Raw genomic sequence first — 26,114 nt, forward strand, 5'->3', positions numbered from 1 at the left:
AGCATCTTTATCAACTTTGATCCAAACAATTTATAGACTAAAGCAATAACTTCACCCAGGGTTGAAAAACATGATTTCTAAGGTGCCATATAACTGAAGTATAAAAGCACAAGAGAAAACACTATCCAACACTCAGGGAGGGGAAGAGGCTGGGTCTGATTCTCCTAAGTATAGCAGAGCTCTTTTTTTGTTGTTTTTGTTGTTGTTGTTTTTTTTGTTTGTTTTTTACCAGAGTCAATCCATTCTCCATCATTACTATCTATTTATATCAGGTTACCAACAAAAATGACCAAAGGAAGTTTAAATAGACATACTGAGCCCAAACAATATAACCAACCCATGGCTTTATAATTATTAGCAGCATAATTCTAAAGACACTGCTGCCTGGGAGTGCCAAAGGGCAACAGAACAGGTATAAAGGCACAGCATTTCCAAAATGGAAGGTTCTACCTTCTTACAGAACCCAGAATATTTATTATATTAATTATTATATCAATGTTGAATGCAAGTGTTCAAATGAACCAGTGGAAATTAAGCAGTTAATTGAAATCTCTACTAATAGTACTGTGTACAAGTGTTCATCTTGCCAGCTGTTTGCTCTGCAGACACACCATACAGCCAGACAGGGGGTCCCAGAGCATACATCCCAGCATGCTTTGCAGATTTTGCAGTCTATCTGGGGACAGGCCAGGGCACAATCAGGGCTAATTACCTGGTTTCCCCAAAGGACATCACCTCTTCTCTCTCAGATCTCATGGTGTCAGACCACAGACCTGGACTGGGTCTTCTACCTTGTCAAGCCTGTCAAATACCCCTCCAGCAGCCAAATGGATCCCTACACCTCTGGAGAAACCCAGTTCCAGCACAGGTCAGGTGTTTCTGCTTACAGTCAGATGCTAGACAGACGGGTGCTGGTGAGGTGCAGGTTGGGTGCTGCTGTGGGGTGACTTGGGGGGGCTCCATTCCCAGTGGGGGCCTATTAATTTGAGGGGAATGGCAAAAGTGGGGCATTGCCTGCAGAACTGCTAAAGCTGCCTCAGCTTTCAGAGAGAAGTGGACTACCATTATAGGAAGCCCAGAACTGTTAGGCCTGTGCAAAGCATCTAGTATTCACTTCATATTTGGCCCAATTCATGGGACAGTGATTCAATTTGGTGATTTGAATCACTGTCCCAAATTGATTCGGCCAAATCTGAGTTAGAGATTTGGCCGCCACCATATCGGCCATATCTCCAGATCAAACAGGGTCCATCCCCCACCTGCTTTCCCAGCCCTGTCAATGGCTGCCCCACCCAGCCCAGCCTCCCAGGTCTTAAAAAAAAAAAAGCCCAGCACTCACTGACTGCTACCAGGTGGGGGAGAAATCCCCGCTGCACCCTGCTTCCCCATATTGTGTGGGGGGCTCTGCCATGAGCCCCCATCCCCTGCCCACTCTCCTAGCCCCCGCCCCCATGGCTCCAGTGCCCCAGCTCTTAAGAAGAAATAAAAAGCCCCACATTCACTGGCTTCTGCCAGGTTGGGGAGTGATCCCTGCTGGCTCCCACTGCCCCACGCTGCATGGGGGCTCTGCCATGAACCCCCAGAAGCCCCAATGGCTGCTGCAGCAGCTGGTGAGTGTGGGGATATTTTTTTCAAAGGGCAGCCATGGAGGGAGGCTGGAATAGTGGGTGCGGGATGCGGCTTGTGGACCTTTTTATTAGACTCCTGATTCAATTCGGATTCGGAGATTCAGTCGCTGAATCGGGCCAAGTGTCCTCCAGATCAAATCATCACCTGAAGCTTTGCACATCCCTAGCATCTATGGCCACAGCCCCACCAGTGGTCTCAGTGGTGGAGTTCCTGAAGTGCTGCTGGGGCTCTGGCTGTGGGAAGTCCCACTACCATCAGCAGAACTCAAAGCTCTGAAGCCTTGTATGGGGGATCTTATCCCCATGTGGCACCTCAAAGCAAGCATCCACAGCCCCACACATAGGACCTCTCAAGTGCCATGGGGATGGGGGAGGGCGTTGCTTTTCTCCTACATGGCATTTGACAGTCACATGCCTGGAGGTGCAAGCATAGTGATGTAAAGTGTCATGCAGGGTGCCTCCCTACACAGCACTTCTAGCCTATACCTGAAGGTCCATGCATGGGGAAACAGTTGCAGGGTTCTCAAGTGCCAGGCAAGGGAAAAGGCCCTTCTCCCGCCCCCAACACACACATACACACTTCTAGCTGCAACTCACAGCTTCACCCATGGGCCTGCAGGCATAGAGCTTTGAAGAGCCATAGAGGATGGTGAATCTATTCCCCCCACACCCTTCTAGCTAGCTCCCATACCCTTACAAGTGACTGACAGTGACATGATACTGGGCCAGTGGAACTACTGCTCCGGAGGGTCTGATGTCTAAGTATACCATATCTCTGGAGTTGCTTGAAGTAAGATTCCCTCCTCACAGCACTTCAGAGCCCTGTGCCTTTCAGTGTCCCACCCTGCTGGTGAGCCCAAGGGGTGCTGGCCAGTGGCTTTCCTCCTATCTGCTTCAGGTCGGGGGGGAATAGCTAGTCCACTGTACAGTGGACTAGCTATTCATAGATTCATAGATGTTAGGGTCGGAAGGGACCTCAATAGATCATCAAGTCCGACCCCCTGCATAAGCAGGAAAGAGTGCTGGGTCTAGATGACCCCAGCTAGATACTCGTCTAACCTCCTCTTGAAGACCCCCAGGGTAGGGGAGAGCACCACCTCCCTTGGGAGCCCGTTCCAGACCTTGGTCACTCGAACTGTGAAGAAGTTCTTCCTTATGTCCAGTCTAAATCTGCTCTCTACTAGCTTGTGGCCATTGTTTCTTGTAACCCCCGGGGATGCCTTGGTGAATAAATCCTCACCAATTCCCTTCTGTGCCCCCGTGATGAACTTAAAGGCAGCCACAAGGTCGCCTCTCAACCTTCTCTTGCGGAGGCTGAAAAGGTCCAGTTTCTCTAGTCTCTCCTCGTAGGGCTTGGTCTGCAGGCCCTTGACCATACGAGTTGCCCTTCTCTGTACCCTCTCCAGGTTATCCGCATCCTTCTTGAAGTGTGGCGCCAAGAATTGCACGCAGTACTCCAACTGCGGTCTGACCAACGCCCTATAGAGGGGAAGTATCACCTCCTTGGACCTATTCGTCATGCATCTGCTGATGCACGATAAAGTGCCATTGGCTTGTCTGATGGCTTCGTCACACTGCCGGCTCATGTTCATCTTGGAGTTCACTAGGACTCCAAGATCCCTTTCCACCTCTGTGCCACCCAGCAGGTCATTCCCTAGGCTGTAGGTGTGCTGGACATTTTTCCTCCCTAGGTGCAGCACTTTGCATTTCTCCTTGTTGAACTGCATCCTGTTGTTTTCTGCCCACTTGTCCAACCTATCCAGGTCTGCCTGCAGCTGTTCCCTGCCCTCCGGCATGTCCACTTCTCCCCATAGCTTTGTGTCATCTGCAAACTTGGACAGAGTACATTTCACTCCCACGTCCAAGTCGCTGATGAAGACATTAAAGAGTATCGGTCCAAGGACCGAAACCTGCGGGACCCCACTGCCCACACCCTTCCAGGTCGAGACCGACCCATCCACCACGACTCTCTGGGTGCGACCCTCTAGCCAATTCGCCACCCACCGGACTGTGCAGTCATCCACATCACAGCCTCTTAACTTGTTCACCAGTATGGGATGGGATACCGTATCGAAGGCCTTCCTGAAGTCTAAGTATACGACATCCACCCCTCCTCTTGTGTCCAGGCATTTCGTAACCTGGTCATAGAAAGAGACTAGGTTGGTCAGGCACGATCTGCCCGCCACAAACCCATGCTGGTTTCCCCTCAGCATAATTTGCCCTGACGGGCTCTCACAAATGTGAGCCTTGATAATTTTTTCAAATACTTTACCAAGGATGGAGGTGAGACTGACCGGCCTATAGTTGCCCTGGTCCTCCTTCCTCCCCTTCTTGAAAACGGGGACCACGTTAGCCCTTTTCCAGTCCTCCGGGACTTGGCCCGTGCGCCACGAGCATTCGAATATTCCCGCCAGTGGCTCTGCAATGATGTCGGCCAGTGCCTTCAGCACCCTCGGATGGAGCCCATCCGGGCCTGCCGACTTAAAGGCATCCAGTTCTTCCAAGTGACTCTGCACCACCTCAGGATCTACGCATTGAAGTCTGGCGCCTTGCTGCTGTCTCTCTACAACCCCAGTGAGAGACTTGTCGTGCCCCTCACTTAGGAACACTGAGGCCCCAGAGCTGTGGAGAGAAGCTGGGTTTTCCCAGCCTCAGGGAAGACAGGGGGAATGGTTTCATTTGTGACTCAGCCATAGTGGAGTCCAGCCAAATTACAGACTGTTTATGGAAATGGAGAGAAGTAGGGAAAGTAATGTACACTGGGATGAGGGTGAGTGTCTAGCACTTGGGTAAATATTTAATAAACATTTGTTAAATCCAACTAACACCTATGGCACTAGAATTAAGCCTTGTAGCATAAGGTTTAATTTCCTACCAATTATACCATTTTTAGACTAAGCAGAGTTGTGAACACTTGTACACTGAGTGTTTCTACCAGAATAAAAATAATTCTATCAATAGAAATATAATGCTTGTATGCTCCCTACAGCATAGAACTTTTTTCTATCCTGCCGCATTTCAAAAGAGCATCCCCAGTAAAACTTGACAAGAGGGAACTCAAAGTCATGTTCCTCTTGCAGAATCCTCTGCAAGGTGTTTCTCTGAGAAGGTGTTATTGGACTGACAATTCTGCTCTCACTAAAGTGTCACTGGATTACTTAATTACAACTAGTTGTCAGGACCTCAGTTTCTTATATCACATTAAAGACAGCAACAATAATCATCAACACAGTCCTACCAAAACCATGGTAGGGCATTGTTTGATTTTTGAATGTTATCTAAAGAATTACTGACATGTCCTGCAGCTCTCTGCTCTTCAAGTAATGAGCAAACATGACCTCGCAACATCTAATAGAGGATAGACCAAAGTGGTATGTTTGCAGGCATACTAGCATGCTACCTATAAATAAAGAATGAGACAGATTTTATTCACCTAGCGTTAATAGAGGACTGCTTATTTTTGTTCAGTGTAACTGATTGATGTTTTTGGATAATTCTGCCTTCCCCAATTCATGCAGTTATTTGTGATGGTACAAAATATTTTTTAGTTCATCTTTGTGTCACAATTAAAGGAGTGTTGCTGTTGACCAGGAGCTTGCAAATGATGTAGCTCCCCAAAATGTTAGCTTATTTTGAAGCAACTCCAGAGGTACGATATACCCAGACATCAGACCTTCCAGAGCAGTAGTTCCACTGGCCCACTTTGATGCCACTGTCAGTGACCTTATCATGATACCTTAAGCAGTTAGTTTATTCAAAGGCATCTATACCACTCTGATATTAACCAAGAGAACCAAACTTGATAAGCCAAGAAGGATATGGGATTTTTTTTTTTAAATTGTTTGTATTAAAATCATCAGTAAGCTTAAATATAAGAAAATAATAATAAAAACAATGCTTTCCTTATTGAGCCCTGGTTGTTTCTCACAACTTGGAGTTGAAGTAGTCACTGACATAGGGAAAAGGCCTTGTGAAGCTGAGATCTGTTCCTGATCTGCACTTTACTCAGTCAACTTAAAGTAATGTCAACACCTAAGGATTTGACTTTCAGAGATTCTAAATATCCACAGTTACTAAATGAAAGTAGCAGTATTCCTGCAGTCTCACACTGTACAATGGAGGTCTCCAGTTTGTCATTGGTAAGGCTAAAAATTTCTAATTTGTCTATTGCCAATATGAGTGAGGAGAGAACAGAGACAGGAAGGACACTAGGGTTAATTAATTGCAGAAGCTAGGCTCTTACAGATAAAATACATTCCATTCCAAGTGAACCCCTTATATACATATGCATGCATGCATGCCTTATAGTGCATGGATGATAAAATGAAAATCAAATTCCAGGTAAAACTTGAAACCTTCTCCTAAACTATAATATAACTTTAAAAGACAAAAGCCTAAAAATTAAAAATCAGTTAAAATGACAAGATAATTTAAAAATACTACAGTATGATCAAAGTGCTGCATAAAGCATTACTCCTATAGCCTTTGAAAAGGTGGTTATGACATTTAATTTTGCAGCACATACAGTACATTATAGTTCAGAAATATATTGCAACTTCTAGCAGATTTTTCACTTTATTGTGAGAGACATGCATCAAGTACAAAAAAAAACCCTGCTACAAATTCAAAATTTGACAATCATATAATGAACTGGGCTAATTTAAAAGAGATTTATTTTCCATTAGTATAGAACTCAGGCATAGGGTCTTACAAATAATGTTGTCTGAGCCATGATAGATTTGAGTTCTCACATTCAATCTTTTTCCTTAAAAGACTCATTTCAATAAATAAGCCATTTTTCAAGCAGTCTTTGTTGCATGCGTCAGCCGGGATAGGATGTGGGTACGATTTGGTCAAGTTTGAAAGTTCTGAAGACTGAAAAATAAAATATGATAATACTTGGAAGACTTCCTCTTTGCTAAAGTAAGGCCTAATCACATGTCCAGAGCTGAAATTTGCTCAGTATTGTTTTAGCAAATTAATTCTGCCATTTGCAGTACTCCTACAACAGAGCTGAAATGACAGCACTGAAGAGAATTTCAACATCCTACACATAGCAGCTGTCCATTCACCCACCACCTTTTTCTTTCCAAATGGAGCTCTTCAATACTTTATTGCAAATTAAACACATTTTAAAGGAAAAAATAGCACATGAAAAACAAACTGTTAAAAAGCAAATGAAACAAGTGAAATTAGTACAGTAAAAGTACATTTTTTTCTTTAAACCAAATTATGTCACAAGTGAGCAGGGTTTGGGGCAATAAAAAAATAAAAAAATAAAAGAACACTTCTTAGTCTATTTAAAATCACTGATCTTTCACTAAAAGTACAGGGTTTGCTTCTTTCTCTCTACACATGCACCAACATAAGAAGGGCATGGAATACATTTGGACAAAGCCCAATCCACCCCCTCTGCATCTGCCCAATGCACAGGAAGGGTTTAGCAAGAGAAGCTGTCTTCTCACAATTTAGAGAATGACAGTTTTATACAGTCCTCCAATGTTTACTTAATGGTGCAGCTCTACAAGGTCTCCAAGATGCAGCTGTGTGCAAATGGGATAGTGAAGCCCTTAATTTCCAGTTCAGTAGTCCATAATACATTCTACTTCTTCTTTTTAAACATATGGAATCATCAAGTGTTGTATTATAACAGCCTACAGTGAACATAATCCAAGTTTAATTAACACCACAGAAACACAATACATTCTATACCTGTATATGACCACATCTGGAGGCTAATTCACTGAACTCCCATGATGTACAAAGTGATTTTTTCATGTTTTTAAGCTACTTCACTATGTCACTACTGTGCCATCCCTTAATACCTAATTATTTTGAATATTTCACTGTATATGGCATATTCCCCAATAAGGTAACTGTCTCAACAAGGATAAAAGATATAGGAATTTTTTTAAGCAAGCTTGATTTACTTTTCAGCCTCCTTTATTACAATCTCCCAGAGCTTTGATATGCAAAATGGATTTACATTTTAGACATCCTTTTCCAGAGGAAACAAAAATGTGTTTTTTGCACAAGAATGTATGGTACATTACTTTTGATTGTATTTCCATGCATATAATTGGCTGCACACATTCTCTGCTCCTCATATATACTATGTCCAGCAGGTGATATTGTAGTGTCGTTTAAAAAAAATAGCAAAATACACTTTGTGGACCACAAAAATTCAGTGGAATCAACTCATGATTATATATCACCATAGGTTATCATGATGTAACAGGGTGGCTAGGAATCCTTTATGTGACATGTAACAAATAATGGAGGAGACGGGCACCTAAGTAATGGATATAGCAGGAAGCAGAAGGCAAAGCAGGAGATCAAGCAGGGACACGGGACAGGAAACAGAAACAAAGCAGGAGGTTGGGCAGGGAACACAGACTATGGCACAGAAAGCAGAGCAGAGATCTGGCAGAGGAAGGGGATTAGAGTGACACTTGGGAAAAGTGCAGTGCTAATTTGTGTCACACTTGACAAATAAAGTTTGGCCCCCATTGATATACTGTGGGATGGTAAAGTGATTTTGTAAGTACTAAAGGTGTTTTCATAGGATCATAGGATGGAAACTACACAAACTATAAAAGCTCACTTATGTTCTGTATAATTTTTTTTTTTTTTTAATGAAAGAACATATATAGGTAAAAATTCTAGGAGTACAGTTAGTCATATTGGAGCTAGATTTCTTTCATATTCATTTATCACAGCAATGCAGCTCTTCTACACAACTGCAGTCAGGCAGAGGGCAAAACCAGAGATAACTTTTAATTCCTAAAAAGGAAGTGTTTTGCATTCTGCTTTGCAAGAACCATGACTCATTTCCATCATTCATTATGAAAAATATTATGGAAATTTAATTTAAAATAAACAAAAATATCCTTTTGGTAGGATGTTTAAAATCCTATGCAAAGGATATCAAACTTATATACATGCATGGAATATCTTCTACAGAAATCTAACATTGCACTCCTATTAATGCTTTATTAACATTCCCTGGAAATTCTTTTTTTTTTTTCTTTTATAATATAAGGATGCCTGCACACCTCTGAATTCAGTTGAAGTGCTGAAGAATGCCACAAATTCCATGTAGAAGCATACATGTCCTGGGCCAGTGGTGATGGCCAGGGTAATGGCAGCAGCAATGGCTGGGGTGGTGGTAGCCACTGCCACTACCATTTTCATGAGCTCTTCAAAATTGGTGTGCTGGGGCTGATGCCACAGTTGCCCACCCCAGTCAAGTTGCTTGTTCCATGTGCCCAGTAAAATACCATATTTACAATGGGATGCCAAAGCCTGCTTTAATATCTATAATTAAAAGCTGCATCTGGTTTTGCTCTTCACTTCCATCCAAAACCCAGAGATCTGCTTTGCTAAGAATATGGAAACTTTGGAAACTTACGTGTACCAATGTTTTTTCCAACTTCAAAGAACCTCAAGGAAGGGTACTTTGAGAGCACAACACCTTTGGCCAGAGAAAGAGGTCTGCTAGTAGATCTCTTTATAATAAATCCAGGAACAAAGAATTCTAAGTTTTATAAAGTACTGCCATAATAACGGGAGTTAAAGAAAATGGAAGCCAGTGCAGAGTAGTCTTAGTTCTGTGCCTTTAAAATGGTTTTGCCAACAGGGAGGGGACAAGTATCTTAAAATTCATGGGTTTAGTAGAAGGTAATTGTATGAGATTAGAAGTTGTCTTCTAGCATCCAAAAGGTGTTCCACATGTCACCAATTTAAAAACTAACTGAACCAAGTGGGAGGATTATTAGAGAATATAAGCAACAAACAAAGCAAACTAACAAACAAGTTATCTTGTTACATTAACTGTTGTTTACCCTTAAGCAATTCTCTACAAAAAGTACCCATCCACTTAGGTGAATCTTTCCCTGGTTTAGCTCAATTGTCAGTTGAATAATGAAGCTGGGAGAAGAGCCAAGGACTTCAATCTTTTAGTGCATCTCAGGTACAGTACATAGCAAAACTTTTCTGCACAGTAGCCCAGCATCAACAATCATTCCCACATAAATTAATTTCTACATGACAAGTGACATTAAATTTGATTTGGCAAAGTCAAAGGTCCAACCAAGGCTAGTAATCCATGGGACTAGCATGGTTGAAACACTCCAGTTTCTACATCCAACATCACACAAGTAAGTGAGTGACAATGTCTTAGTCCAAATCACTAGGCACTCAGTATCATCTGAGTCAATTTGGGGCTGTCTCTGGTGTAAATTAGAAATGGAGCTTAAATTCACACTTACAGAACTGTAGCAAGTTGCCTTAACTGCTTTGCCATCACACCCCTGAAACAGGACATTCTGAATGTTTATACACATGCTCCAGGAGTCAGGGTGGGGGGCACTTTATAGTGGCTCTGATAGCTGCTCTAATTAAAGCACCTGGAGTGTCTCATGTATCAGCATCTCCATGCTAAAAATGGCAGTGGGGGCACTTTAACTAAAGCTAAAAAGAGCTTTAGTTTAGTTAAAGCATCCCAACACCATTTTTCAGCACAGGGACACAGATACATGAAATGCTGGAGTCCACTGGAGCACAGTAATTACCACAATTAATTATGTCTGCTCCTACATGCTGTAAACTGCAGCAAGTTGGAGCACCTTTGCTACTTGTGTATAGGTGCCCTGTCCTGAAATTTTCTTACAATTTAACTTAGAAGGTAAAACAAGTAGTTGTAAAACAAATCTCAAAACCCTGACCTTAATTTTAAAAAAATGTGTGTTTGTTTATGAATGGATAGGTTTAAAAGGGATTTCGAAGTCATCTACCCCAACACTTTTGCAGATGCAGGATTCATTCTTCCCAAATCATGCCAATTTAGTGTTCCCATATACCTTCTCCTTAAAAATCTCTAATCAAAGAGATTCCACAACATCCCTAAGCACCTTTTGCAATGTACTACCATTGATACAGTTAGAAAGCAGTTAGGACGTGCTTTTCTGTATTTAATCTAATTCTGCTCTGCTGTAGTTTAAAGCCAGTGACTCATAGCCTACTCCCTGTGGTAAGGGAAAACGATTTTTCTATACCTTCTTCACAGCAGCCTTTCAAATAATTAAAAACATTCTATAATGTCTGCTGGTTTTAACTTATGGCTAGAATTTTCAAATCGGCATCTTGAGAATTTTTTTTCTGTAAACTACCCTGAAGGCCCTCAATTACCTGTTACATATGTAACAGAAAGATTTACACAGAGCTCTACAGAATAGCAAAAGGAGGAGGAGCCCCTAACACCACAACTGCATTTATCACAATTGTATATAGGATCTAATCCAAAGCTTGGTAAAGCCAACCATTCCTTTGGAGCTAGGACTTTGGCATTTAATTTAATAGCTATTTATTATGTCCAATATTGGCCTTCAATTAGAACAAAAATTACAGGGACAGGAAAATTAACTACATCACAGGGAAAGTGGAGAAGGTTGAGAACCAGATTGTGATGAGATACACTTACTAGTGAAGAGGTTCTTGCATATGCAGTTCCAGTAAAGATAGTAGGACTATGCAGGTGAGTAACTGCTCAATCATGTAAATAAGTTGTTCAATTATGCATTATATGAACACCTGCATGTTCAAATATGCATTATATGGTCACTTAAAAGTCACACAGCTTGAAGACTACAAGAACTAAAAGCAAAGCATGAAAGAGTTTGCTGTTAAGTTATACTTTCTTCACTACATTCACCAAATTAATATAAAAGGTTGCTGGTAGCAAATCACAGGTAAAGTAACTAAATTTTAAAAATATATTTTTACAGGACATGCATAGAAAAAAAAAATCTTACTCTTGTGATTTCAGGATTCTTAAGCAGATAAAACCAAAATAGTGTAATCCCTCAATCAAAGTTATACCTAATAGTTTTGATGCATATTGTTACTGCAACATTTCAGATATATAGTTTATTATTAGCCTTATTAATCAAGAAAAACATGAAAGGTTATATAAATGTAAGGCACCTTAATTTAAGGAAAATATGAATAACTGAAAGCAATGCTAAGAAATTTAAGACCTATTAAGGACTAGAATGAGACAAGGAAAGATGAGATGAAAAGCACTGTGTGTATAATTTAATATATTACTACATAGAAAAGATAGTTATATTTTCCTTAATTAGCCAGACAATCTACAGCTAGCTACGTAAAAGTAATACTTATCTACAGGCAAGCAAAACTGATAGAGCTCTAATTATGCATGTAGTCTCCACTCAACAGCTACTTTATTATCCTAAAAATGTAAGAATTCCATAAATGATGGTTCAGTGTATGAGATTACTTGGGAGTTTCATAATAAAATAAAATATATTCTTGGTAAATTAATTTATTTCAGGTATTTTTAAGCAAAAATGCAACAACCAATAACAGCAACTCTAAATGGGTTCCTAACATTTTGTTGAAAATGTGATCCAAAAATATAGCAGAAAACAATATTTTCAAAGTAATGCTAGGGAGAACTAAAAAAACCCACAGATTCTACCCCAACTCATAATGTTGGTGCAGGGAGACATTTAGTCTTTCTATCCTTCTGCTTAAAAGTTGGGACTAAAATTGCTGTTCCTGGAGCCTTCCGGCCAACTAGAGTAGTTAGAAAGGTCACGGTAAAACATACTAAATTTCAGACTTGTATATCAGACATTCAGTTCAACTTGGCCAACAGGCTCTCTGAAACATGCCCAAGTCAAATTTCATCTGCAAGCTTCCAATAAATGTGATCTATTCTGGCATTGGGATATATATTCGGCTCACTTATCTAATAGCATTTGGGAGTAGGAAACTGGGTTTAAGTTGCTAGTCAACACACATGGAAGGTTGATGAGCAAGTCAGCCCTTTGCTTTTAAGGAGTATGAGAAGAGCCATCCATGTAAGATATTAGCAACAATCAATTTCTCCTGTCACTATACATGCAAAAGAATATCTCCAGACCACTATGAACATCAGGGGTTTGGTGAGGAGTGGGCAGAAATGCAAGGTTAGCATTTTCTTTTCTAGTTTTCTTTCTTATAGATTGAAAAGCATATGAAGCTTGAAATATTTTTGGCTGAATATATTGATTGAAGATATAGATAATACCACACTGGAAGAATTACAAACACTTTGAAAGACTGGTAAAGAATTCAAAATGTCCTGGACCAATTGAAGAAATGGTCTGAAATAAACAGAACAACATTAAAAGCAAAGTAGTAAAGGATAATATAATAATAAATTATGTAAATGAAGATTAGAGAATAACCAGCTAGGCAACAATTCTGTAGAAAGATGTGGTCCATTACAGGCCCTACAAACTAAACTTTAGCCAACCACACCATACTGTTGCAAGAAATAAAAAACCATCATTATTAGATACAAAGTAGAACCCAGATTTTTCACAGGGTTAGTTCCTTATTCCACTGAGAACATGAAGGTTTGTGAACTAGCCAGGGTTATATATAGCAATAGCAAACAGCTCCAAGCAGTGGTATAGCTAGGGGGTGATGATAGCGGGCAACAGCCCTGGATATCAGCTATTGAGAGCCTGGGGTTGGGCTTGGGCGGGCACATGTTTACAGTTGTGAACCCCAAGTCTCCACTTGCTCTTTCCCTGGGCACCTAGCCACAGCCCTATGCTGCAAGTTGTAAGGGAATATCAGATGTGATTCAGCTTCTTCATGGGGCTTTTATTTCCAAAGACGTCAGTCTTCCAAATAACTTAGCAGGACCACTCATAAACCCAACTGACTGGAGAACGTCCCATACCCCTCCTGCCAAAGTAAAAGCCACAGCAAACAGCTGAGTAGCTTGTTCTTAACTCAGCAACCCAGTGCAAACTAAGTCAATTTTAAAGCATTACAAAAAGTTAGGCTGTACTCTATAAAGAAGAGCTCAGCATGTGAAACATCCTTCTAGTCTGATTCTCTCTAGTAAAACCTCAGCTGGAGTATTGTGCCCCATTCTAGGCAATACAGTTCAAGAAAGATGTAGAATCCAGAGAAGAACTATTACAATGACTAAAAGTCATGAAAACATGAACTAGATAAAGGTAAAAAAAGATTGAACAAATTGGGTTTGTATACTCTAGAGGAGACAATGAAGGGAGACATGATAACAGTCTTCAAAAATATATAAAAGGCTAGTACAAAGAGGAAAGTACAAACTACTTTCCATGACCAGCAGGAACAGGGAAATAAGAATGGGCTTAAATTGCAACTAGCTCTTGGGGGGAGATGGGGGAGAACGACACAACTCTCTCCCCCCACTAACTGAAAGGATAGATTAGCACTTGAACAAATTACTTCAAGGAGGAAGGAGGGTTAACAACAGGTTTGAGACATTTCTGCCAGGACTAGCTTAGGTCAATTGAGGCTCGGGGTAGGATCCCCACAAGTCTTCTTCAGAGCACCTTCCATTTTCTCTGAGTCTATGAGTTTACAAGTTCCTTTGTTTAATTCAAATCTAACACTCACTGAAACTCCACAGGTACAAATTGATGAGAGATTAAGTTAAAAACACCCAACTACCTGTGCAAGTCAAACCCATTACAGAAGTTGATGTGAGATTTAACTGTTTTGCACAGTAGTTTGAAATCCCTAAATGTATTTGTGTATTTATGGCACACAATATATTGTAGCACAAAGTACTTTCAAAGTGTATGTTCCTAGAATGGACAAGTTAAAATAAATACATAAAATAAAATAAAAAATAAAACAAACCAAGTGTTTGTTTGTGAAAGTGCTAAAAGAGGGTAATACTTTTCAGGTTTGATGGAAATGGGTAAAATATAAAGAAAAGGAAAGGAACTCTTAAGAGAAAGGATGCAACCACTAAAAAGAGAAGACTGCTGAGACAGCTCTTCTTTCTTTATTCCACATCTATGCACACAGGTGACACATGTTACTGTCCCAGGAATGCCTGCTCCTGGTGCATGCCTTAATTTGGGTTCATATTAACAAATTGCTGTGATAAATCACTTTGGACACTTTGAATAAAGACTGATTTTAAGGGTAACAAATTCTTTTAACCTATTTTTAAAATTGGAAATTCTTTCAGCTTACTTAAATACATACTACAATGCATAGTAGGAGATAAAAGAAAGGGAATTACATGAAACTGGACTAACTGGATTTTAATGGCAAGTTTCAAATGGAGAGCTATGCTTGTGATAACCACAACTGGAAACTAGCAAGACTTAAAAATCTTTGCTTTATTTTGTCTGTGCTGCAAAAGAGAGACTCTAAATAGATTCTTGTAGCCCTGATGGTGTCCAAATAAAAAGGCACATATTAAGAGAAGGTTCTTGCCCATGACAATTGGGCTGATAAATTAAGAGAGTTAAGTTGAAATACAGCAAGAAAGCCTGAAATGAAAGGGTTAATTAGTTATGTAAATTTGGGGGATTAGATTGTAGCTCTCTAACAGAGAAGTCAGGGACTGTAGCTACAGTTGAGACTGCCTGCCTCATCTGTGCTGAAGGAACACACATAGTAGGCAGAAGCTAGATGATGACTCTGACTAGTACAGTTTGGTAACTAACTGCAGGCCCTGGAGAGCCTCCACATGAATGGGTCATGTTAGCTGAGTTTGGGAAAGGTCATGTACCTTGCTTTGGGTAGTCAAGTGAGGACAAAAAGAGTTTCCTTCTCCCGTGGATGAAAATCCACATTTTGATCCTCCCAGTATGAAGGCCTGAGAGTACCGTGGAATTCTCAGCTCCACAAAGGCAAGACTAAGTCCCCAAATTTGGCATCATCTATGAGAATCAACAGTAAACTGAACCTGAGAGGTCTAACCAGGGAGCTATGTAACTAGCTAATGGGAGAGCTGTCAGCCACCTAAGGAAAGAAATATATCTTCCACGTTAAGCTCAAGTCGCATACCCAGCAAAGTCCGCAGGGAGATTTTGGTGGGATAGGAATTGTCTCATCATATTGATTAGTTTGTGGGCTTTTTTTCATTATTGTGGGATTGATTGGTGCTTTGATCTCTTCCTGTCCTTGTCCTTCTTTTAATGTATGCCTTTCCATTTTAGAAATTAAGTACCATTTATGTTGGTCCTTGATTTTCTTTCTCTTGAGGCTGAAACATCCTTGAGGTCCCAGGAATTTTGATTGGTTTTTGCAGCCAGTCACTGAGAGGAGACACTGAGTACAAAGTAGCCAAGGCCCAAACATTCTTAGCACTACCAAGTCCTTCAGAGTCAGTGGGTGCATTTACATGAGATACTATATTGCCATAGTGACGAGCTAGGTGATGTACTGTCAGCTGGCACGGACCATGATGCCGACACTACTGCACAGTACCAATGAACTCATTGCTACTGTGCAGTACGGTTGGAAATGACCCGTGTGCCACTGGGTCTGCACAGTAACACAGTTACTGCGCAATCATTTAGTAATGCCTGAAGAAGGGCATACGTGCCCCAAAGCTTGCAAAGAACATTTTTTTCCCAACTATTTAATTGGTCTAATAAAAGATATCACATCTACGCAAAGAACCTTACCCATCTCTGGACCACTACATAATTCCTGACAAGGTTTGACAAGCTTCAGATTATGCTGCAAGGCATTTTTGTTTAATTGGGTATTGAAGAGAACATAAGTTTATTTTTACTGATGTTTTGGGGAAGGCAATTTTTTCATAGGTAATCTTTTACTGTATGCTTGTTACTTTCAAACACAATTATGTTCTGATTTACAGGGTTGAAGTGAGTTTTCTTGGAGCCTAAATTATTGCTAGCTGGCAAATGTTGCTGTAGAACAAAGACATCACTACTACTGTTCACCTCTTCCCAGATGATCCCCTGCTTTTTGGCGCCTAACATTGTATTTTGGCCACTGGAATAGTAGCTTGTTCTTATTTCCTGTTAGAATATTATTGTGGACAATAACTTATAATTAGGTCAGCAATACTTCATTCTATTTTCCTTTACAAATAGATTTTACTTTCAAGAAAAAGGGAGACAACAAGAGTTCCATAAGGATTCTGTTTTAACTTTATGTATTAATAAGTTAACAAGGGAAAACAATATTCAAAATTACACCAAGAAACCAGCTACTTCTGTATCAAAAAGCAATATATCTGTAAAGTTCAGCCTAAAAGGAATTCATGCTTTACATTCATTAAAAATAAACTAAAAAAAATAGTCATGGTTTAAACCTTTAATGAAGAACCCAATTTGAAAAGAACATCAAACAGACTATCAGAATAGTGTGAGACAAATATTTAATGAAACATAGAAAAGCAACTGATCTGTCCCATTAACACTAGATGCTATTGTCAAGTACATTAACAGTCAATGACAAAACTGCTAGCTAAGGTATGCAGCTGTAATACAAAATTTACAAACTATACCAGTAAATTTTATTTTGACTTCATTTCTACTTATCAATAACAAGGAAAAGCTTGATAAAAATAGTTTCTGCTCTAAATTTATAAATGGGAAGAAGGATAGAACCACATTGTTCTGTTCTCTAGAGACTCATTGTGATGGACGTGGGAATTATATGTATTTGTATCCATTTTTATAAACATTATCTCTCTCTCTCTGTGGATTTGGTATAGCTAAAGGTTAAATCTTTCAGGACTCCAGAAACAAAGGCTTTAGGCAGAGTTCTATTGCCTGGTGCTCAAAGGAACTATTTCAGGAATCCATTATGAGAAAAGTCTCTCCAACACCCTTTGGAGAAATACATAAACCAGTCTGGTCAGGTTCAGATGCCCTTCTGAAAATCTCTGGAGATCTCCAGGCATGACCTCTGAACAAAATGGCTTTGGAATGGATAAAAACAGTACCTATTACTTAAGAGGAGAGAAATTCTGACTGGGGTGGGAGAGGTCTGACTGTTTGGGCAACAACAGCATTTGTCAGGGACACTATGTACTCTAAGCAATATTTTGGGGATGCCTAGATTAAGTGAACCTACTTAAAATGGTAATGAAAGCCTAAGTTTAAATAAAACAGTAAAGGTTTTAAGTTTGTCCCATTTGCTTGCAACATTCCTATGCAAAAATATGCTCTGGTTTGAAAAATGGGTAACACTATTTACTATTGTGTCCTAATTCTAAAATAGTATTCCTTGTCAGAGGCCAAATTTAGTTAGGTCTACTGAAGGTAATATAATTGATTAACTTAGTGATGGCACTCATGTTTATGTGGTCACAATTGGTGCTTCATTCTCAGAAGACTGTTTCAGTAGGCACGGGTGACTGGTGCCTCCTCAGTCAAGGGGGCACTTGCCCCCAATGGCCAGGCAGCGACTGGGGTGAGAGGGGTCACCCTTCAGCTGATCACACCAACCCGGGGGGGGGGGTGTTCCCCCCTGCCAGTCACACACACCTGGAAGTGTTAGGGGCACATCCAGAAGAGCCAGAGGCGATTCTCCTAGCACCCCCACTCCCTGGCCAGTGCTCTTGGGGGAGGGGCACTGAGCTCCTACCTGCCTCCCTGCCCATCACCTAAGCAGGGAATGCTGCCTGTCAGGGGGTGCATGTGCACCCCCTATGTGTCGCCATTGTTGGTAGGTCTTTCACTTGGAATATATGCTTATAAGAGCAACTACAGTCAGTAAGGCTAACTGTACCTTGTCATGCATCCACAGATTACCATAAGCAGTGCCAAGGAGGTGATCCTCCCCCTCTATGCGACACTGGTCAGGCCACAGCTGGAGTACTGCATCCAGTTCTGAACGCTGCACTTCAGGAGGGATGTGGACAGCATTGAGAGGGTCCAAAGGAGGGCCACTCACATGATCCAGGGACAGCAGGGCAGACCCTATGAGGAGAGGCTATGGGACTTTAACCTGTTCAGCCTTTGCAAGAGAAGGCTGAGGAGGGACCTGGTAGCTGTCTATAAACTTACTAGGGGGGGACCAGCAGGGACTGGGAGAGACCTTGTTCCCCCGAGTGCCTCCCAGAGTAACAAGGAATAATGGTCACAAGTTGTTAGAAAGTAGGTTTAAACTAGACATTAGAAGGTACTACTTCACAGTAAGGGCGGCTAGGATCTAGAACCAACTTCCAAGGGAAGTGGTGCTGGCTTCTACCTTTGGGGTCTTTAAGAGGAGGCTTAACGTTTACTTAGCTGGGGTCATTTGAGCCCAGTTTTCTCTCCTGCCCAGGGCAGGGGGTCTGACTAGAAGATCTACAAGATCTTCCAGCCCTACATCTCTGAATCTATGAACTGAGAACGTGCACTTTTCCACATGTTCTGACATGTTCTGATTAGAACCTGCTCTAATCACGACACTCCAGCATGCTGCAGCATCTCATGTATTCAGCATCCATTTTAAAATGTGGGACACTGAATACACAAGATGTGGTGAGTGTTTCAATTAGAGCAGCTCCTGAGAGCCGCTCTAATTAAAACACCACCCCAGATCATGTGTATAGGTGCACAAAGGTATAGAGTGCACCCCAGAATTGAAACACTTGCTCTGTTGATCAAGCATCTCTAAAATGGTCTTAACGGGAACTGAAGTTCATTACCTTCATGGAGTTCATACCAGACCTTTTAAAAATAGTTTAGTCTCTAAGAGATAGTTATGTACAAAACTTATAGTGGGCTGAGGAAACAAAATGAGAATAAAACATTTATGGACACTCAGATTCATCAAAGAAGCAGCAGTGTTGTACCCCAGGATAAAAGGGGGAAAAAACATAAATATATATGTTCAGGGGCGGAGGTAATAAATGAAGAAATAAAAATTTTCAAAGACATTACACCATGCAAATGTACCACACTACTTTCTGCTGTTGATGCTGAAAGGGATTAAAAAAATGAAGCAGCAGCAACAGCAGCAGCAGCTGCAGGGCAGGTACATAAGACAGAATGAGGTGACTGCTTATATAAATGTTAATGCTGGGTGTGAGCAGAAAGCTTTAAGAGCTCAAAGACCAAGATAAAAAAGAAGAAAAAATGTTTGCCCTAAGAGAAATAGGGGAAGGGATGATGCCAAAGAAAACGAATTACAGCAAAGTAGAGGTCAAAAGAAGATACCAGTATGTACCAAATGCAGTGCCCATGACTTTTTGTTGATTTAAAGTACTTTCCACCAACTTTACATGGAAATATGTATCTGGAGTCTAACTGAGGTGGTTTAACAATCCCTGTTCTGATATCCACTGTTTAGTGGCAGAAGGAAGTTCAGCATAATGTAAACTAAAACACAATGTTTTGTCTTACAGTGATGAAAACAGTGTACTTTAAATTAAGAATTCCTTTTTCTTGTTGATTCTGTGTAATGAATGTAATTTGGATTATCTCAAGAAGTGGCAAGAAAGGATTAGATTAGTATATAGAGAGTGTGCTACTGGAAAACATTATGGTATTGAATATTCAACCATGTTTTGTTCCAAAATATTATGGAACATGGACATTCCATTATTTTTTCCACCTTTCTATAGATGTACTAGGTATATAGTGCTCAGGGTTGGAAGGGAGCAAAACAGATCATTAGGTCCAACTCTCTGCCCCGGGCAGAAACAGGTGCTGGGGTATAACACCTCAGCCAAATATCTGTCCAGCCTCCTCTTGAAGACCCCCAAGGTAGGAGAGAGCACCACCTCCCTTGGAAGTCCATTCCAGCAGCCTTTTTATTACTGGCTACCATGCAGTGCTTCCCCTTCCACCTCTCCATGGCATCAGAGCTGTTCTCATGCATGCTGGGCAGCTTTTATCACAAGGGCTGTTCTGCCTGCCCACCATCACTACAACTCTGTGTTTCAGCCAGCCCTTTCTTCCTTCCCTGGCACAGCCCTTTCACAATACCTGCTGCATGACACCCAGACATCCTCTGTGCAGGAGGACCCCTCTGTGTTTCTTGGCAGTTTCCCACTCTTCGTGCTCCCAGGGAGGGGCACAGGGAAGGGAGCAGGCTCATTTTCCTTTTATTAATAGTGTTCAATGCTAAATAAATAATTATACCTATATTCTATAATCATATCTAGAATTTTTACTTCCAGCTCCACTCTTTATAATACTTTCTAAATTGTGGACAATGTTGGGGAAGGAATTTGAGTGAGAGAGACATTGGTCAAGTTAAATGATTTATCTGAACTCATTTAGCAAAGTCACAAGTGAACAAGGGGGTGGGAGAAGAATGGGATTACTTGACTCTCATTACACAAACCTGTTACCTCAAAATTGTTATGAAAACAATGGTCCACAAACACAAAGATACTTCCTTATCAAAATATACTCTTCTAGATTTTAGTTAAGTCTTGGTGTAACCATGTTCAACTCTAAGGTTGCCTATTGTGCCCCGCCTCAAACCTTGTCAACCGGCTCTCTCCTTGGGCAATCTCCCCTTCTCTTCATTTGCCATGCCTTGATGTTATTATCTTTTAGAAAAATGGAGGCTGCCCCAGGACTTACCAAAGTTGATCTCATGCTCCTGAACTCAAGTGTCTCTGCTCTCTGCCTTAAAGGCTAATTATGCGGGCTCCATTCTCCTTAATATTCATGCCCATGTCTCACAGGTATTACTCATTCTGCTCTCTCTCTCTCTTTCTCTACTGTACCTAACACCCCTCTGAAGACACAAGTCCACTGGCCCTGCTGACACATGCCCCTCCTAGACTACAGGCTTCCAGCCCCATAGCTTGCCCCTACTGGGCTAAGGGCTCCTTGGCTCCTTCAGTCTCCAGCTGTGACCCCCAGTCCTTGGCCCTGCTCTCTGTGTCCTGACCCCACTCTTGGGCCAACTGAGACTCATGGCTCTACTAGTTTTCAGCTGTGGTACTCCTTGACCTTTGGCCCATCTCAAAACATTTGGGTTCCCTGACCCTGTTGACACTTGCCCCTACTGGGCTCCAGACCTCTGATCTCTGGCCCTGCTGACACTCCCCCCCCCCCCCTCCGGCCTCTCTTGCCCTCTGGGCCCTCTGTTCCTTCTGGGCCAGCTAGGACCTCCTTACCTCCCCTTAATCCCTTCCACAAGTCATCAGCATTGCTTACCCCCAGCTTAGTCATTACCCAGTAGCCATGATGAACAAGACCTCCTCTTTCCATGGCTTTCAGGGCTGGACTGCTTGACCAGCTCAGGACAGAGTTTATATGCTTCAAGCCCACCACCCTTCTGGTCTGGTGACTAACTGGCCCCTGCCACACCTGCAGGCTCCTTCTCATGCCACCTGCCTTCTCTAAAAATAGTAGGAGCACCAAGCCTCCTGATACACTTGGGTTCAATTTAGGGACAGTAGTTGCAAAATGTCAACAAATAAATATGCAAATAGGCTTTTTTCACATTGGCTTAAATAATTTACAATAAGTGTTTATCACTTTTGAATCTTTACATTTGCATGGAGGCAGTTTTATTTAAGCATAGACTTCACTCTGTGCAACTAATTTATGAGAAACAGCATCTCATATTCACAGGAGGGTCTAATGACTACAGGTAAAAAAAAAATCACATAAATATGAATATGCAATGTTCATACTGTGAATATTGGTATTTACTATCAATGACATCATTTTTACTGGGTTTTTTTTTTCCATAATATGAACCCAAACCTCTGATGGGAGGTCTATACATTCAGTGGTAATTCTGGAAAATAAGAACCAATTTAAAATTACTGTCCATACTAGAATACTGAAGTGTTCAAGTGCTGACTGTAAATTTTTTTCTATCATATTTATCTATTTTATCATATTTACTATGATTTAAAAGATACTAAGAAGAAAGAAATCTCATACATTAATACATACTTTTGCAATCTTGTATGATAAAACATGTCTTAGCAGAAAACAACAAATGAATTGTAGCTGCCTGACCACTCAGATCTCTTGTTAGCAGTTTTAGATGTCTTTTGCCAGGGAAGACAAATTTATTTACGTAAAGATTTTATTTAGTGGGATTGACTCATGAGAAACAGTCTGAGATTCACAAGGGGTCTAGGTGATATAAGACAAAATCAGATAAATATGTTTATGCAGTCTCCATATCCTATGAACACAGGTGTTTAATATCAGTAGTGTCATTGTTAATACACTTAAAGCCTTAACATACACTTACAAATGTACAGTTCTGTATTCAACATGCCCAGTTATGACCTCACATCATATACTCACTAGTATTGATTAGAAGTAAACATAATAAAATTAACAGATCAGTATCTTAGCTCAGCAGCCCATGAGAATGGAACATCCCCTGCTCCCCCACACACCCCCTCTGGGATTTCCACCAGTGCAGATACATCTTCATCAGCTGTAGATGGCTCATTTGCTTTCTTTTCTGCATCAATATTTGTATAGACAGCAAGAAGAAGTTATGGCTCATATAGGTTATGGGGGTGCATACAACGAGTCATCACACACAGTCTGTGTTCATATGGCTTACTTTAAACTTCCTAAATGTAGACCAGGAGGGGGTGTATAGCCATTTATGGCTCCTGGAACCCACAAGGGAAACTGATGCCAGTGACTCAAGGGTGGGGGAAGAAGCATGTGGGATCAAGGGAGCTAGAAGCTTCATGGAGGTTTGGCAGGATTGGGTGGGACTGGTGGGGTTGTGAGGGAGGGAGTGGGGGGAGGCTGATGGATGTCTGCAGACGGGGAGGGGGGTTGTCACATTGTGCAGGGAGTTGAGGGGCTAAAAGTATCCCAGTAAGGGTTGGGAGGGGAGTAGAAATAGTGCATCCCCAGGGCTGGGGTGAGTGGCTAGGCTTTCCCAGCCCCAGGGCTGTTCTGTGAATGTGTCCATGTGCTCCTGAGATCAAGTTAATCCATTCCTAGTTCAGGTTAACCCAATTTCAATCTAAGTTAGTGCACCTCCTTTGGTGAAATCATTTAAATTAGGCATGCCATTTTGGGGCTATTCAAACCCTCTGAATGCCTGCATGTTTAGGCATTTCCATCAGCCTAATCCTGGTTACTTCAATCTATAGGTAATGCCTGTACATACCCTATACTTTAAACTAGCCTTCCTCAAAGGCTGTAACCTTGGAGAGCACTGTCACATGGTACAGGTTAGATTAGCACACAGTCAAAGAACAGAATAATGTTGTGGAAACATCACCTATATTTTCCAAAATGGAAACTGAGCACAGCAGATAATTTGGTCTGATATAAACATTGATTATAATCCATGTTGTAACACCAAATTTTCTTCCTGATCATATTTAAAATAGTTCTGTTATTTATGTATTTATATTGAAATGTTCCAGTGTAATTTTTTTAAAATTTTTAATTTCATGAGAATAAAATGTAGATCTAACATCAAATGACATACACTATTCAGAAGAAAGATTGGCTAGTTTCAAGACAGGAAATACTACTAGCTATGCAGTTCCACAGTAAGAAGCCTCCAAGAACGTGGAACATTCATAGAAACAAATTCCTCTACTCAGTCACTTCACAACTGCTGATATATGGATTCATCAGACTCTATCAATTCCATTGCAAAATTTCTTAGTTAAAACACCATAAAGCTAGAAGAACTATGCCTGTGAGTTCAGTAAAGCAAAACTGATTCTTTCTGCCTTCAAGACTGTTATCAAGACCTATTTGTTATCTTTGAAATCTGCAAAATAACTATTGCTGGATTTCCCCAAAAGGGATTTTCCCTCTAGTATCATTTAAAATAATGATCTTTTCCCATATTTCTCTTGTCCAACCAACATTAGGAAGAGTTACTTCACATTTTATGATTTCTAAATATAATTTTTTCAACTCTCAGGGCTTGAAAATATGACAGTCAGCACTGTTTGAGCCAGGAACTTAAACTACCCTAGAAAACCCAATGAAGCAACTCATTGTCAATATATAATATTCCCCCAGCTACTGCTGTATGGTTCTTGCCACAGACATAGCTTGCACCTTATTGTACTGGAAAGTAGCAGTCACTTTTTGTTTAAGATGATTCTTTCCCCCTAAATTTTGAGCTGAATTTAATACCCATGAACGATGCCAGATTTACAGCACTAAATTTGAAGAACTAAAATGTTGTTTTACCAGGGAGTGGCACCATCTATGTCAAGGTTAATTACAGCCCTTCCTGCTGGGGTTTTACAAGAAAGTAGGCCACCAAGAAGTGTCATTATATTACAGCCTGTGGCTCTGTGCATGTGTTCCTAGCAGACAGTCAAGAGAAGTTCCTTTGAATTCTTGACTCTGAGTCTCAATAGAAAAAGCAGACAGCTCATTTAGCATAAAAGGATGAGATAGGCTGCTGTGTGCTGTTGCTGGAAAGGAAGGGAGGCACAGGGTATGAAAAAATCAGCTCCAAGCCTCAGCATCATAGTGCAGCTTCTAGCAGGTTTTGATGCTTCCATTTTTTTCACCTAGAAATACAGCCAATGAGGACTTTACAGTGGTACTGACATCTTTTTTTCTCTCTCTCTCTCCAAAGTTTCTTTACTATGGATTACTATGGAGATTGCTATGGAAGGAGTGCTACTGTAGATGACTGAACAACTTAGTAGGCTTGTCCAATCAAATTAGAAAAGACTGATATAACATAGTTATTATAATACTGGTAATTGATGGTATCTCATCTATGCCAGTGCTCCCTAGCCTCTAGTCTTCATTCATGCTCATGCCCTGAGTCTCAGCCTGAGTGAACACCAAAAATACCAATTTGATATGGAAACTCATTTATTATTAATGAAATAGTGCCAGTCAGTAATAAAGCCCATCAGGGACTATGCAGAAATGCGTGGGATAAATGTTCTAGGAGTAATTACACTTTTGAAAATGTTGAAATCATTTAGATACCCAAGTCAATGGACTTAGGTACTTCAAAAATTTTTACCCACTGCTCTACCATATTTACTTCCATAGTACATATACCTTTCCCCTGCCAAACCAGATCTTTATATAATTGTGATGTGCATCTAAAGCAGGGAAGATTAATTCTGCACTAGACTTGAAGCACTATGATGCTATAAGGCTGCAATGAGATCCAATTCTCTCCCAGACCAGTGGAGTGCATTTAAAAGGTCACAGTTAGTTTTAACCCTGTCCCCAAAAGCTGCTGTCAATTTGGCAATGGTTCTGACAGGGTTAGAGCTATGATTCTGAATCTATATCTACAAAGCAAGTAACTTTACGCTTCCTGTATCAGCTAGCATTCAACCACTTTAAACCACTCACTGCAGCAACTTAAGATTCTGATAAAATAATTTCCTCTTCCTTCTGTCTTCCCAAAATAAGCTGCATATTATATCTGGCAGCATGTGTTATGCAAGAAAAAAAAAAGGGTTCCATAAGACTTTCCAGACTATAACAAATATGGAATTCCAAGGTCAAAGCAATTCTGAGATATAATTTTTTACATAGAGGGAAGATAAAAACTACAAACTTATCATACTAGGGGTGCCCTCCTACTCACCTCACTTTGTTGCAACACAGCAGCAACTCCTTATCAACAATATTTCCCCTGCGAATATTTTTGCTATCATGTCACTACTTTCAGATGATACTCCCTAAAACAGCAACAGTTGTTTAGGAGCTACAAATCATCAAGACATGGGCATATTGCTGTTAGTGGGCA

At 40.8% G+C, this 26,114-nt stretch overlaps 1 protein-coding gene across 1 annotated transcript in view; it reads right to left on the reverse strand.

Moving 5' to 3' along the window:
- CSMD1 (CUB and Sushi multiple domains 1) overlaps positions 1–26,114 on the reverse strand; it is a 2,292,800-nt gene that overhangs the window by 1,641,720 nt on the left and 624,966 nt on the right. The gene's annotated exons all lie outside the window — the stretch shown is intronic.

The sequence above is a fragment of the Alligator mississippiensis genome, chromosome 1 (assembly GCF_030867095.1).
Source record: "Alligator mississippiensis isolate rAllMis1 chromosome 1, rAllMis1, whole genome shotgun sequence".
Lineage (NCBI taxonomy): Eukaryota > Metazoa > Chordata > Crocodylia > Alligatoridae > Alligator > Alligator mississippiensis.